General features: G+C 52.0%; 1 protein-coding gene across 1 annotated transcript in view; it reads right to left on the bottom strand.

Annotated features, from left to right (window-relative positions):
- CUEDC1 (CUE domain containing 1) overlaps positions 1 to 3,425 on the bottom strand; it is an 82,580-nt gene extending 79,155 nt beyond the window's left edge. Inside the window, exon 1 of the mRNA XM_044248607.1 lies at positions 3,349 to 3,425. The gene's annotated coding sequence lies outside the window, so the exon portion shown is untranslated. The remainder of the gene's footprint in view (positions 1 to 3,348) is intronic.
- Positions 3,426 to 15,272: the final 11,847 nt, after the last annotated feature.

Here is a 15,272-nt window from a genome sequence, read left to right as displayed (position 1 = left end):
CTGCACTAAGGAAGTACACTACACTCTTTGGTATACAGGTTAGATCTCCTTCCACACTTTCTAAAGCTAAGAGACTGAAGCATTTACAAAATCAGAATGGAAGATGAAGGGCTGGGACTTTCACTGTAGATCCTACACTCTAAACTACTGGGCTTCAATGCGGAAGGGCTCAAAGGAGCCCCAGTGGCCTCCTGGGGGAGGAGGTTAGAGGGAGCTGGAACTTTTTTCTCCCACCCATCATTCTTCAAAGACACTGGGTGCCACCATCACAGAAATAAAAAGGTCACATTTTACAAGGGAGTTTATGTTTGCAGGCCCTGTTCTAGCATTTATCATTTATGACCGGTTTTAAAAATAAGAGTCCTCGCCACATGATTAGGAGTGCGTTATTCTGCTCTGACACATGGGAGGTGCTCCCCGGGAGGCTGCAAGCAGAGCTATCAGAGAGGCACGGAGTCAGCTACCACAGCCAGAATCCCAACTTCACCAACAGGTGCTGTCCATTGCAGCAGCGGACAGACAAGTCCTGGCCACGGAGGAATGTGAATTTTTAGTAGCTGCCACAGGACCCTTACATCTCACCAAGACAACCTCCAAGTCCCAAGTTCAGGAACTTAGACCACTGCCTCTCAAAGGCCCTCTATGGCTCTTACTTCCAGTAGGCCTAGAAGCCAACAAAAATGGAGGCCTCTCCTCCTCCAGGCCATCTTGTATAGTCGGGGTGATCCCTGTCTGATTCCCAGCTTCCTGTCCCCAAGACTTTTGCCGCTTATTGCTGCAGGGTGGGGGGCGGGGAGGATTGTCAATCAAGGCAGAGTAGAAGGAGGAAGCTCTCAAGGAGGACACAAGTGTGAGCACTACTATATACTGAATACTGTGCAGGAGAGTTAAACAAAGCAAAATTCCCATGAGCTACCTCTGTATGGGGGCACTTGAGCCTAGGAAGGGCTTCCCAACACTGAAGCAGAGAAGTCAGAGATGGCAGATCTTACCAAAGTCTCTCCCAGGTCCCCAGCCAATGTAGACACCACAAACCTGAGCAGCCAAACTCAGGAGCTCCAACTAAGAAGGACAAGGTAGGCCACACTTCCTGGGGGTGCACTGGGATTGGTGACAACCATATTCTCTGCTCCCACTTGCCTTTTAAAGTCCAGCGGATCTAAGGAAGCTGCAGTAACCAGCTCCCGGCCTTGAACAACTCTGCCCCAAAACCTCGGCAAGAGGAGGAGTGTTCTCACACTTACACTCCCTACCGCAGCTCTTTCTCCCACCTCACCCCACTTCCCCAAGATAAGCCAGGGCTCTTAAAGCGCCTGGCTCATACACCTAGTAGAAACACCAGAATATCCATCCCATACCCTAACCCTCATATTTGCCTCTAATTCAGTAGCACTGTGGCCCCAGCTCTTCCCACCACATAGCAAAATCAGCCCCTGGCGAAGCCCCCCACCCACACATCTGACCCCATCCTCTGGCTAACTATAGGGATCCAGGATCTGCTCTAGAGGTTCCCAGGTCTCTATGGCCACAAGCCCAAAGTTGCATGAGAAGGTCATGAGAAAAGACCTCTTGGGAGGTCTGCTCTTCGCACCCTGGATTCTTCACTGACCGGCCACAAAGGAGGGAACTGTTCTGAACGGCCTATGCTGGACCAGACTGTGGATCAGGGGTCTTGAAAGGGGTTCCAGTTCCAAAGGGTACGGTAACATTCTGAGAGTGCCTACGGAATGTGTCCCTGCATGCATGTGTGCTTGAGGCAGGAGCAGTTGGCGCTTTCACCAGATTCTCAAAGGGGCCCATGACCCCAGCCTGTGGCCCCAAGGTCCCACCTCGTCATAGTATCGCTCCTAGGCCATCCTAGCTGGCCAAGGTCTCTCTCCTGTTTAAGGATGTGCCCAGGCCTGAGGCACCACTCCTGTTCCCTTGTCTTCTGATCCTTCCAGGTGCAGAAAGGGGACACGAGTGTCTCCGACCCAACAATCCTGCACACACCCTTCAGCCTCTGGGTGACCTGAGCCAGGTTTCTTTCTCTCTCTTCCAGAGAGGCCACCCTCTGTTCAGAATAGAGGTCCCAACGACATTAACCCTCGACAAGGGAGAGGGTCCAGTTTCACACTTGATCCCACGAGGGGACCAAATCTCATGGTAAAAGGACTCCTCTATGAGAGAAGCCTGTGTCCCTCACCTCCTTCAGGTGGCCAACCCGACCCAGGCTGTAAAGATGAGAATGCCTGCCAAAGAAAAGGGATGAGAGGCCAGAACATCTCCCTGAATCCTTTCTCCTGGACCAGGTGGCTCAGGGTGCTGCAGGATAACCAACAGGAAGGGTGATTCCCCACGCTCAGTGGCACTCCTGCCCAGGGGCCAGGTGGGGAGTGAGGTAGACTCCTTGCATCCAGTGCCACCTCTATGACATCTTATTTCTAAACTCCCAGTCATTCCCCTCACCCTCCACTCTCACCCAATCAATCAATCAATCAATAATGAAATAAATATTAAGGGAAAATCTAAAACCTCCTTCCCCCTAAAACAAATTCCTCTCCGGGAATTTATTTTCCATATAAATTTCCTACAGCCCAAACTTCTTTTAAGGGGAAAAGAAATGGCCAAGCCCGGCTGGGTGTAAGGCAACAATGCAAGGAAAAACTGAAGAGGAAAGAATGAATAAACGCCATCACCAGCCCCCTGGAGCTTAGAGCCCGGGGCACACCGAGCCGGAGGGGCGGGGGGAACAGGGGCGGGGACAGCGCGTTCTGAACTTTCCCTAGCGAGCCACCGGGAGATGCAGCTCCCAGGGGACCGGGTGGGACCAGAAAGGGCTGAACCGACCTGTGACACCGGCGGGGACAGGAAGCCAGCCTCCCCTCCTCCTAGAAGGAGCTCTGACCCCGGCAGGCGCCCCCCACCAGCCAGCGCCCCCAGGCCGGAGCAGCGCTGCGAGGGGCGTCCACACAAAAGGGGGAGCGGCCGGGGCCGGGGCTCAGGGCGGCGCCGGCCGGGGGGAGGCCTTGCTGTCCTTCCCCGCGCCGCCCGCCGGCCTGCGACCACCCCCCTACCACCGAGCCCCGCTCGCTCCCCACCCCCCACCCGCGGTGCCCGCCCGGCCCGCGCACCCACGGCCTGGGCGAAGAGGGTGGGAGTCGAGGGGAGGGGGCGAGGGCCGGGACCCCGCCGCGTGTGCGCCCGGGGCGGCGCGGGCTCCGTGGGAGCCGCGGCGGCAGCGCCGGGAATCAAACTCGCGCCCGCCCGGCCCTCCCGGCGGCGCCGCGGCGATCAGCTCCCGAGAAGGTGGGGCCGCCGGGCCGGGCCGGAGGCGGCTCGCGCTGGGGAGCGAAGGGAGGGTCTTACCGAGCAGCCGCCACGCGCGTCCGCTCCCAGCGGGCCCGAGGGGCCGGCGGGCGGGGGAGGGGCCGCGATCCGGCGGCGGTGGCGGCGGTGGCGGCGGCGGGGCCGGCGCGGCGGCTCGGCTGGGGCGCGGGAGGCGGAGAATGCGAGGCGAGGCCAGCTTCCTAGCGGCGGGCGGCGAGAAATGCAGCTGTCCCTGCGCGGCCGCCGGCGGGGCCACAAGTGGGGCCGCGCGGGGAGGAGCGGGGCCGCGGGCGGGGCGCGGGCCGGGCCGCGGCGCCCCCAGACCCGCTCCGAGGCCCGACCCCCTCCGAGAGAGGAGGGGAGCGGGAAGGGGGTGGAGGAAGCCGGAGGAAGCGGGGTCGGGGGGGGAGGCACCGCGGGAGAGTTAGAAAGGTTCCCCCCCTCACCGTGTTCCCCCTCCGCGCCTGCCGCGGTGAGTCCCCGCTGGCGGGCGGGAGCGCGTGAGAGAGGAGCCTCGGTCTTCCCGCACAGGGCCGATTGCGGGGCGTCCTGCCCCTCCCTCCCTCCTTGCTTGGGGACCGGCGCCGGGAAGGCGACCCCGGAGATGGGGAGAGGAGACCCGAGCCCTTGGCTCGGAGGGGAACCTAAGAGCTGGGCCGGCGGCCCCCCCCCCCCCCCCCCGGTGCGGAGTGCTGTCGCACCTTTGGGCCCGGGACGGCTGGGGTATGGGGGAGGGGCGGCCCCTGGGAGTCAGGGTTCCGGAAAGGAAACCCAACGCTGAGGTCAGAGGAGATGGTGAGGAGGGGATCAGGAGATCGAAGGTGTTACCCATCACACATCATCAGATCCCTCCTGCCATGTCCCCAGCTCCTCCCGGCATCCCCGGTTACTTCGGGGGCTCCTGAGTCCCGAGATTTTCCACAGAAAAACTTGTTCAATGAATGGGAAATCAACTTTGTTCTTTCTCCACGTGGTTTGCTTTCAGACTCCCAATTTGAGGGTAGGAGGGGTGGGGCAGGTGGGGACAGCCCAGCGGCCTGCACTGAAGAGGCCCTCCTTGGGAGCTCTGAAGAGGGTACAGTTCGGGGTCTGCACCCTCCTCTGAGACAAGCGGGCCTTAGAGGCCCACTTCCCATCTGGGCCCAGACTCCAGGGAATACCCCCCTCTCTTCTCTTGAGGGCTAGCTGTCCCCTAGCTCTGCGGAGACAGATCAGCTTGCTCAGCCACAAAGACATCTGATGGTAAAAACCACAAACCAAAGTGCCCCAGTCACCGTGTATTTCCATCATTTGCATGTCAAGGGAAAGTTTCTTTAGCGAGTTAGGAACCTGGGAGTGGGGGTGGGGGGGAACCTCAGCCACACCCTCCCTGGGGAGGTTCCACATCAGGTTACCTGATGGGCACAGCTCCAGAACTAGGTTCCCAGACCCTCTGAGGATCTCCAGTCTCCTCCCACCCCCTCTTCTCGTGCTCCTTCACTTGGAGATACATTGATTTCTGGGGCGGGGCCTTGAAACCCCAGGAGGTAGTTCCTAGACCCCAGGTTAAAGATCCTTAATCTAGACAGACTGATTCAAGCCTCTATGCTGATTCCTGGCTGCAGTCCTGAAGTTGTGACTGGGGGCTTGGGGCTGACCCTCCTTGCCAATCTTCTAGATCAAGTCATTGCAGGGGTTACCTCACTCCCGCCCACAGCGCAGTTCATCTGCCCCTTTTCTGCTTACTTGCAGGATCCTTCTGCAGTTCCTCCCTGTCACCTTGGCTTCAGAGCCGCAAATGCATGGGCAAACTTGGATACCCCTCTTTGCATTCCCCTCTGAGTGTCCATAAAATCTTTTAATGAATTATTAATAGAGTCATCAAATGAAACCAGTCACTCGAATGGATGCTCTTCCTTAAAGGCCACTTTTTGGGCATTGCTAACCTACTCTTCCTCAGGGCTGTCTTCCTGGAAACTTCCTCAGTCCCCTCCCCTGCCTCTCGCAGGCCCCTGGGTAACCTCCCTCACTTCTGCCACTGCCTCTGAGCTGTGAGCTCCCCGGGGTTCCCAGGCCAGGCCTTCAGGTCCCCTGGACATCTCACAAGCAAGGAGTCTGGAATCCAGCTCAGAGCCCTTCCCTCCCCAAGCCTGCTCCTCCACCTCTGGCTTGGCAGCTGGAAACCTCAGTCCTCAGTTTCCTTTGACCTACATTCTATTGAGTATCTTACTCCCCAGCTTCTGCCCTGGGTCAGGCAGAATGAGTCTAAGCTCATCTCAGAGGATGAGATGTCCCTGCACTTTCAAGCCCAACCCTCCTGCTCCAGGAGACTCCACCAGTTCTTTCTTTCTCCCCTTCTGTCTGCTTCATACCTACAAACCTGAAGGATGCCACCTTTTTAAGAAGCCCTTTACCCGATCCTGTCCTGCCCTGCCCTCAGGCCACACCCTGGTTCTCTCTTGCCCATTCCTCGATAGACTTCCTCTAAAAAGAAACCAGACATACTCTGATTCCTCAGCCCCCCTGGATCCTGTAGTCTGACCTCTTCCCCCAGCATTCTGGGGACAGACAGCTCTCAGCAGGGGGCACCAACCAGCCCCCCAGTCATTTCCACCCAGGGTCTCCTCCCTGCCCTTGATTGTGTAACCTTTTTTTTTTTTTAAAGATTTTATTTATTTATTTGACAGAGAGAAATCACAAGAGATGGAGAGGCAGGCAGAGAGAGAAGGAAGCAGGCTCCCTGCTGAGCAGAGAGCCCGATGCGGGACTCGATCCCAGGACCCTGAGATCATGACCTGAGCCGAAGGCAGTGGCTTAACCCACTGAGCCACCCAGGCCTCCCTGCCCTTGAAATTGCAACCCTCCATGCCCTTGAAATTGTTTTCCTACCAGCTCCTGCCTTTCTTTGGCTCTGCCAGCTCCAACAGTTTCTCCGGGGCACAATTCTCTTTAGTTTCCCTGAGATTCCACTGTTCCACTTGCTTGCTGCATGTCTCCAGGGCAGTTACTGAACTTTCTTTGTGCCTCCATTTCCTCCCTTATACGTGGAGCTCACACAGTGCCTACCTCAAAAAATTGTGGTGAGAATGAAACCAGTCCACACGTGGAGTGCCCAGAACACTGCCTGACACATGGAATGTTCTAGAACGGATAGCATCGTCGTTACGGATAATGGCATTAAGGCATCTGCTGTCAGCCATCTGTGGTGCCATCCCCTTCCGGCACCAGCTCCCTCTCCTGAGCTCCTGACTGGAATGCATGGCTGCCATGGACAGGCTGGCTCAGAGCCACCTCACCTCCAGCATGGCAAGCCTGGAACCCATGACCTCCACATCCTCCTTTGCCAGTTGGCTGAAGGTGGGCACCTCACATTCATTTGAGCTACCAACCTCACAGGCTGCCTTTCTCCTCTCCTGCTTTAAACCCCTGAGTAAATTCAGGGCCTTCTACTTCCTTAATTTCTCTGGAATCTGCCCCCACCCCTGCCTTCCAATCCATCCCCTCCAGTGCACTTATCTGCTAAAGCCGAGACTGCCCATGTCTCTGTCTTGTTGAAAGACATGGATGACACCCCATGGCTTGGAGAATAAAATCTAAATTCATTCAAGAGGCCCTTCCCGGTCCTCTCGCTCTCCCCCCATGCTAGAACAGTCAAGACCACTTGCCGTTCCCACAGAGGAAATGGGAAGGTGAGGAAAGTTTCTGGCCAAGTCTGTGGCTATATTAAGCACGATAAAATGGGGGTGTGTCTGCCATGTCCCACGTCTGCTATGAGGCTGAGGCTGCTGGAGAGCTGTGTGGCTCAAGCTTGGAGACAGCGGGTCTCAGCTGGACCCCAGGAAAAACAGGACATTTCCCTCCTGGGACCCCGCAGCCCCACACAAATGCTGGGGCACACATCGTGGACAAGAACACGTGGCTGTGGCTGTGGAAACAACCACATTGTCTCAGTCACCAAGAGACCCTCTCCTTTTACAATCACCAAAAAGCCGCTTAATCAGTCCAGAGGTGGAAAAGAAAGTGGTGTAAACATCCAGATAATTTGGGTAATCCTATCCTTTCCTCCATCTTCACGGATCTGACCAAGAAACTCAGAGGAGTAACAGTGGTAACACATGGGAATTTTGAAAAAACACACGGGTGAAACATGGGAACAGTGGAAACGTTTTTTACTTTAAAAAAATGCGGAAACAACCCCCTCCCAGGATGGTAACTAGACGAATGCCTGTGGGATTGACTTCCCAGTCTGACTTCATCTGAGAGAAGGACCCCCGGGCTCCTCACCCTTTTCCCAGAGCCCCAGAACGAATGCCATGCCTCTAGCACTTTCTGAGAAACTTCCTTCCCTTACATAGTGAACCACTCCCTGGGGGGTCCCTCTGCCCCTCCTACTGGGTTGGGGTATTATAGTTACTCTCCACATGAGCTCCTGGGAGGCAGGGGGTGTCTTCTGTCTCAGTCACTGCACCTCCTAGTCTGGCAGGCCCCATGAGCTGAGTCCGGATCTTCCTCAACTTATAGTGGAGTTCCATCCAATAAATGCATCATAAATTGAAATTATCGTAAGTCAAAAACGCATTGAATACATAGAAACTACTGAGCTGCCGTAACTGTGCTCAAAACACTGACTTCAGCCTCCAGCTAGGCAAAGTCACCTTCCCCAAAGCCCACTTGATAATCAAGTGTTGACTATGTAATGTAGTTGATTGAATACTGTGCTGAAAGTGAAAACAGAATGGTTGTGTGGGTACACAATGGTGACTGGTACATTTCAGTTGTGACTCTCCCAATCTCGGGGCTGGCTGGGAGCTGTGTCCTGCTGCCTGCTATCATGGGAAAGCATAGCACCACGTCTCGCTAGCCCGGGAAAAGATCCAAATTTACAATTCAAATTACAGTTTCTACTGCATGCCTATGGTCTTTGCACCATCATAAGTCGAAACATCACAAGCTGGACCATCAAAAGTCAGGGGCTGTCTGTGAGTATTTGCCGAAGGACAGACCTCTGACTGGTGGGTGAGATGCGTCTGGCTTGCCCTTACAAACACCTGTCTTCTCTACACTGATACCAGTTTGTAAGGTTCCAGGGGTCCTGCCCTCCTATCCAGCGGCTGCCAGCTTGTCCTCTACAAGGCAGTGGGACAGAAATCAGGCATGCATAAATGGAATTACAGGTGACCATTAAGATTATTTGTAAAGAATATTTAGTGTCTATAAAGATGCTCATGAGGGGCACCTGAGTGTCTCAGTCAGTTAAGCGTCTGCCTTTGGGTCAGGTCATGATCCCAGGGTCCTGGGATTGAGCCCCACATCAAGTTTCCTGCTCAGCAGGGAGCCTGCTTCTCCCTCTGCTTGTGCTCTCTCTCCCTCTGTCAAATAAATATATAAAATCTAAAAAAAAAAGTTCATGATATGTTATGCAAAAGGGAGGCAACAAAACAGTTTATGCAGTACGAGCCCATTTATCTTTATTTAGTTAATTATAAACATAGAAGAAAATATGTCAACTTATTAACAAATTGTTAGATGAGAGTTTTATATATCACTTTTATTTTATTAATAATTATTATTAATTAGAGATGCCTGGGTGGCTTAGTTGATTAAACATCTGACTCTTGGTTTCAGCTCAGGTCATGATCTCAGGGTCTGAGACGGAGCCCTGTGTGGGGCTCCCAGCTCAGCAGGAGTCTGCTTGGGGTTCTTTCTCTCTCTTTCACCCTCTGCCATGCTTGCTCACAGCATGTGTTCTCTCTCTCTAAAGTAAGTAAATAAACAAATAAAATCCTTAAGAATGTAATTATTAGTGGTATTTTTCTCGACTTCCTAAATTTCCTACAGTGACCATACTTTCCTTTATAATACTATATATGCATCTGCCTATACTGAGCCTTCAGGATCCCTGTGACGGAAAGGAGGGAAGTCAAACATAAATACCTCTCCTCCATAATCAAGGTTTTTTGTTTTGTTTTTGTTTTTGTTTTAAGATTTTTTATTTATTTGACAGGCAGAGATCTCAAGTAGGCAGAGAGGCAGGTTCCCTGCTGAGCAGAGAGCCTGATGTGGGGCTCAATCCCAGGACCCTGAGATCATGACCTGAGCTGAAGGCAGAGGCTTAACCCACTGAGCCACCCACGTGCCCCCATAATTGTGTTTAACTTAGGTGGCTTCAACCCAGTTCCAAGACCATTTTTGTCTACCTCCCACATACCCCTACTGAGACCCCCTCAAAATGGACAGTATATGGCCCCTCCTCACCCACTAAGTCTAAAGGGAGAGTAGATGCAGAACTGTCAGCAACTAATCCAAGGAAGAGGGTGACACTGATGGACTTCAAGGTGTGAGCGGAGGGCCCTGGGGCCTCACAGGGAGGAAGTGGCGCATTCTCATGGGGAGAGGGCAGAGAGGGTGCCTTTGATGGTCTGTCTTCTGGGCCAGGCCCGGAAAGCAGGAAACAGTCGTAACTGAGGAGAAGAGTACTGCATCTGGGGCACAGCTAGAGCAGGGGCACAGAGCTAGGGGCGCTGTGGCAGGCTTGGACGTGGGTGAACACCGCTGAGGCCAGAGTGCAGAGAGGATGAGCTGGCAACAGCAGCAGGGTGTGTGTGACGGGTGTGGGGCTAACACAGCGGGATGAGGCTGGAAGGGGGAGCAGGGTTGACTGTGAATGGCGTGGAACAGCAAACTAAGAAATCTGCAGACAAGCGCTATGCTACAGGCTCAGGCCTGGATTTCAAAAAAGAATATTCATGTGTACTTCGAGTTTCCTGACAATGCCACAGGTTGAGGCGGAGAGGTCCCTGGGTCCTGCACTAGGCCAGCTCCTGCAGAAAGCTAGCCTGGAGCTGAGCATTTGGTATAAATATGTCAGAGAGGCTAGAGGTTCAGTCCTCTCTAGGAGCAGCAGATTCCTTCTTCCTCCTAAATGCTCCCTAAACCGTAGTGTAGTGGTGAAGCATCCGGACCTTTGAGCCAGTCAGACCAGGGTACAAATAAATCTCTCCTGTGCCACTGTTTGCCAGCGGAATACTTAACCTGAGTATCAGTTTTCTCAGGTCTCAAATGACAGTAAGAATATCACCTTTCTCCTCACTAGAAATAATAATAGTATGGGCCGCCTGGCTGGCCCAGTCATTAGAACCGGAGACTCTTGATCTCAGGGTTGTGAGTTTGAGCCCCATGTGGGGCATAGAGATCACTTAAAAAAAAAAAAAAAAAGATGATAAAGTTTTGCAAACATTTGCAATGTGTCTGACCTTGCTTTAAGCACTTTTGCACATGTTAGCTCATTCAATCCAGAAAAACCCGAAGAGGCAGGCATTATTTTTTACTTCTAGTTTACAAATATGGAAACTGAATTGCTTCTCAGCCTTTTGGCTAAGATCAAGTGCAGATGTAGAAACTGAGACACAGGAAGGTCAAAAAGTTTTGCCCAACTTGTGACCATAAGTGGGAGAACATGATGCAAACGCATCTGTGACTCCAGAATCCATGCCCTTCCCTACATTCCTGCAGAGAAAAATTATAATTATTATAAAAGCAAACACATAACACTTCCTATGTGCCAGATAATGTTTATATTCTTTGAAAAAAGATGTTATTTATTTATTTGAGAGAGAGAGAGCATGAGCAGGGGGAGGGGCACCAAATACAGGACTCCATCCTGGGACCCTGGGATCATGGCAGATGCTTAACAGTCTGAGCCACTCAGGCACCTCAATTATTGCTATTTTTTAAAAACTCTACTCCCAACATGGGGCTTGAACTCAGGACTATAAGATCAAGAGTTGCATGTTCCTTGGGGCGCCTGGGTGGCTCAGAGGGTTAAAGCTTCTGCCTTCGGCTCAGGTCATGATCCCAGGGTCCTGGGATAGAGCGCGCCGCATCGGGCTCTCTGCTCAGCAGGGAGCCTGCTTCTTCCTGCCTCTCTGCCTACTTGTGATCTCTGTCTGTCAAATAAATAAAATCTTAAAAAAAAAAAAAAAGAGTTGCATGTTCCACTGCCTGAACCAACCAGGTACCCCTAACATTCACATTCTTTTTTTTTTTTTTTTAAAGATTTTATTTATTTATTTGACAGAGAGAAATCACAAGTAGATGGAGAGGCAGGCAGAGAGAGAGAAGCAGGCTTCCTGCTGAGCAGAGAGCCCGATGCGGGCCTCGATCCCAGGACCCTGAGATCATGACCTGAGCCAAAGGCAGCGGCTTAACCCACTGAGCCACCCAGGCGCCCTAACATTCACATTCTTACCTCATTTATTTGTCAACAGCCCTGTGGTAGGTACTACCATTAAGCCTTGTTCACAGATGAGGAAACTGAGACACAGAGAAATTAAATGACTGGTTCAGGTTTCTTTGCAGAGGGATGCAAGTGGCCTGGCTGCAGAATCAAATCTGCATCACTTTAATACACTCAAAGAAGGACGCCTGTTTTGCTTATTATCATTCATATAATTCTCAAGAGGCCTGCCTGAGATCAGTTGAGTCCAAGATGTTTAAATCTGGTTCTTCCCAGTAATAGTGGTTCATGGAGGAGCTTGGGGATGGGGCAAGGTGAATATTCCTGAGCAGGATTAGGGGAGCAGAAGCACAGGTGAAGGAACATCTGGGGAGGGCTCCTTCTTGCCTGGAGCAAGAGGCCCTCAGCTGTCCCATCAATGGCCAGGAAAAGAAGGACAGGAAGCTGACACTACTGGGCACTAGTCGAAAGGCACAAATGTCTTATTCTTTGGCAGGAGAGCTTCCCTGGGATTGGACCACAGCCAGTTCCAAGGTGGTGGACAGAGGACCCTAGAGGGCTGAGTGCTGTCTTTGAGGGAGATTATATTTACTGGGTGTCTCTTTAAAAGGGAAAACAGAACGCTCTGGCAGGGCTGAGCCCTTGGGACAAGGGGACCCTGAACCTCTGGCAGGACTGGGTTCCCAGGGTCTAGACCCTGAGCCCCAGGTCCTATCCTTGAGCCTGCAGGGCCTGCTCCTTTTGGGTCAGGGGGAGATAGAGGCCAGGGCTCAGTTCAGCACCGTTCCCTAGTCAGCAAAGTGTCGCATGATGAGGTTGGGTCAGAGGTGAGACACAGCCAGTATAATAGCCCAGCGGGCACCTCTACCACCACAGGGTAGGATGACTAGAAGGCCACGCTGTCATTTAAAAGAACAGGACAGGGGCACCTGGGTGGCTCAGTGGGTTAAGCTGCTGCCTTCGGCTCAGGTCAGGATCTCAGGATCCTGGGATCGAGTCCCGCATCGGGCTCTCTGCTCAGCAGGGAGCCTGCTTCCCTCTATCTCTCTTTCTGCCTGCCTCTCCATCTACTTGTCTACTTGTGATCTCTCTCTGTCAAAGAAATAAATAAATAAAATCTTTAAAAAAAATAAAGGAACAGGAAGATAAAGACATTTCTTTATTATGGATTCATGGATTATTACTTTCCTTCAATGGCTTGTACTTTATTAGCATTATTTATTTTGATGCTTAGATTGTTCCAGATTTGGTCATTTGCTTGCTCCTATGTTCTTTCAGTATGCTCCCATTTTCTTTCCTATATTCCCATCCCTACCTTCTTGTGCAAAGAGATGTTTACACCACCATGGTAAATAACATCGAATCAGATCATCAGTGGACACTAAATCTAGGGGGAAATTCTGATGAGAAACAGGATATTTAAAGGATCTTAAAGTGTTTCCCCACAGACTCCTTATTATTTGCCCGGGGGAGAAAAGTAGTTATAGAATGGAGAAACCGGGCAACACCTTGACTGGGTGATTGAAATTAACATCATCTGCAAGGGACAGAGGGCCATCATGCGCCTCCAGATATGATATCCTGAGTACACATTGCTTCAGCAGTACGCCAGCTGAGAAATGTATTATCTCAATGTAACCAAGGGGAACATCAGATAAAGACAAAATGAGGAACATTCTATTAAAAAAAGGCTCAGTTGGTTAAGCAGCTGCTTTCAGCTCAGGTCATGATCCCAGCGTCCTGGAATCGAATCCCACATTGGGCTCCTTGCTCCGCAGGGAGCCTGCTTCTTCCTCTGACTCTGCCTGCCACTCTGCCTGTTCTCTCTCTCTCTCTCTCTCTGAAAAATAAGTAAATAAAATCTTTAAAAAAAAAAAGGCAGGAGTCAATAATAATAGTAGTAGTAGTAATAATAATAATAATAATAATATGCCAGTCATGTAAATGTTCCAGATTTAAGGAGTCTAAAGAAACACAACCAATGGGGCGCCTTGGCAGCTCAGTTGGTGAAGCATCTGACTCGATCTCAGCTCAGACCTTGATCTCAGGGTCATGAGTTCAAGCCCTGCTCTGGGCTTGGAGCCTACTTTAAAAATAAAGCAACACCACCACTAAATACAATAGCTGACCCTAGACTAGACCTTGTACTGGAGGGGAGAAAATGATATCAAGGATGGACAAAATTGGAATATGGATGGTAGATTAAATAAAAGTATTATGTCAATGTAAGTGTATAAAGTTTATGAGAGTGTATCTCTATTTTTAGGAACTACAGAAGTATTTAGGGATAAGGGCCATCAGGTATGAAACCCTGTAATGGTTCCAAAAAAAAAAAAAGAAAGAGAGAGTGAGGCCATATGTGATTAAACAAGGGATATAATGTTAACAATAGGTGAATCAAGGTAAAGGGTATACAGATGTTTTTGGTACTCTTTCCCTTTTTGCAACCTTTTGTAATTTTGAAATTATTTCCAAATAAAAAGCTTTTCAAAAACGTTCCAGGCTCACTTTATGTGTTCCGTGTCCAAGCCCTGCAATCAGCTTTTTCTCCGAGGATCCTAGTGAGCAGGAGTATTTAACCACATGAAAAAAAAAAAAAAAAAAAAGAGAGAGAGAGAGAAAAGTATTCCTAGCATACAGAACAAGATGACAGAAGGCAATGAAATGTGAAATGGAAGTGCAGGCGTAGAAAGGGCCGGTTCTAGCAGCGGCTAGTCTTCTGAAAATATACCCCCCTCAAAAGGAATCCCGAGAGGAACTGTGGTCATCCTCCCCACCCCCCGGGATGCAAAACCCAGTCCTCCCCCGGCTCCCCACAAGCTTCTCTCTATTCACCGCACCTGTGTGATTTGGGTGCTGGATACAATAAACCGACAGGTTCGGCCATCGTTCCGGAGCCAACACTGTGTTCGGCGGCACCTCATGTGTGGAAGCATAAAACCGCATTTTATCTACTTCGATGGAAGGCGCACAACGATTGTGCGCAGAGAAGAAAGTGAAGCGGCGCTGGAACAACTTCAGTCCGAGGACTGCTCTGGGGGAATGAGCACCCTCGCCCGGCCAATCAGGACGCAGGAAGGAGATTTCACCCAATCCCGGCTCGGCGATGCTCTCCTCCGGGCTGGGCCCACACGACCCGGGCGGGTGGCTCACCCCGGCTCCGCCTGAGCCCTGCAGTAACTCTGGTCCGCCCAGGCGCGGGGTCCGGGCGTGGGGAGGCATGGATCGCCGAGAGTAGGTTGGCGAAGTAGATCGGGCCAAACGGTGGAGGACGCTAGTCTTGGCAGTCTGGGCACCACAGTATCTTGACCGAGGCAACCCTGGCAAAAGCCACGTTTGCCACGCTCTCTGCGGGGTTCCTGAGTCCAGAACGCCTGAGTCCAGAACGCCTTCCTTCGGGAGAGCAGGGGAAGTAGGTGTGAGAAGGCTGTCAGGCTTCTCTGCCCGATCCTGCCGGGGTAGGAGGCGGCCCTTCCTTTCCTCTTGGGAAGGTAGGAGGTCAGGTCTGTGCCAGGCTTGCAGCCAGCTTTAAGAACTAACTCTCTGATGGCCAGGATGGCGGGACGCAGAGAAGAGCGAGGGGTACAGGCGTCTTGTCGAAATGTAATACATGTGGGGGGTGGAGGCGAGATGGAATGACTTCTGTGAAGCAAGATGCGCAATCCCCAGATGGGCACACAGCGTGGCAACTCTTCCAGGCCTCCCAGCCTGGTGGTTCTACCCTGGGTCTAACCTGAACCCTCCGTGC

The sequence above is a fragment of the Neovison vison genome, chromosome 5 (genome assembly GCF_020171115.1).
Source record: "Neovison vison isolate M4711 chromosome 5, ASM_NN_V1, whole genome shotgun sequence".
NCBI classification, from domain to species: Eukaryota; Metazoa; Chordata; class Mammalia; order Carnivora; family Mustelidae; genus Neogale; species Neogale vison.
Note: the sequence above shows the minus strand (reverse complement) of the source record. Positions and strands in the feature narration are given on the sequence as shown.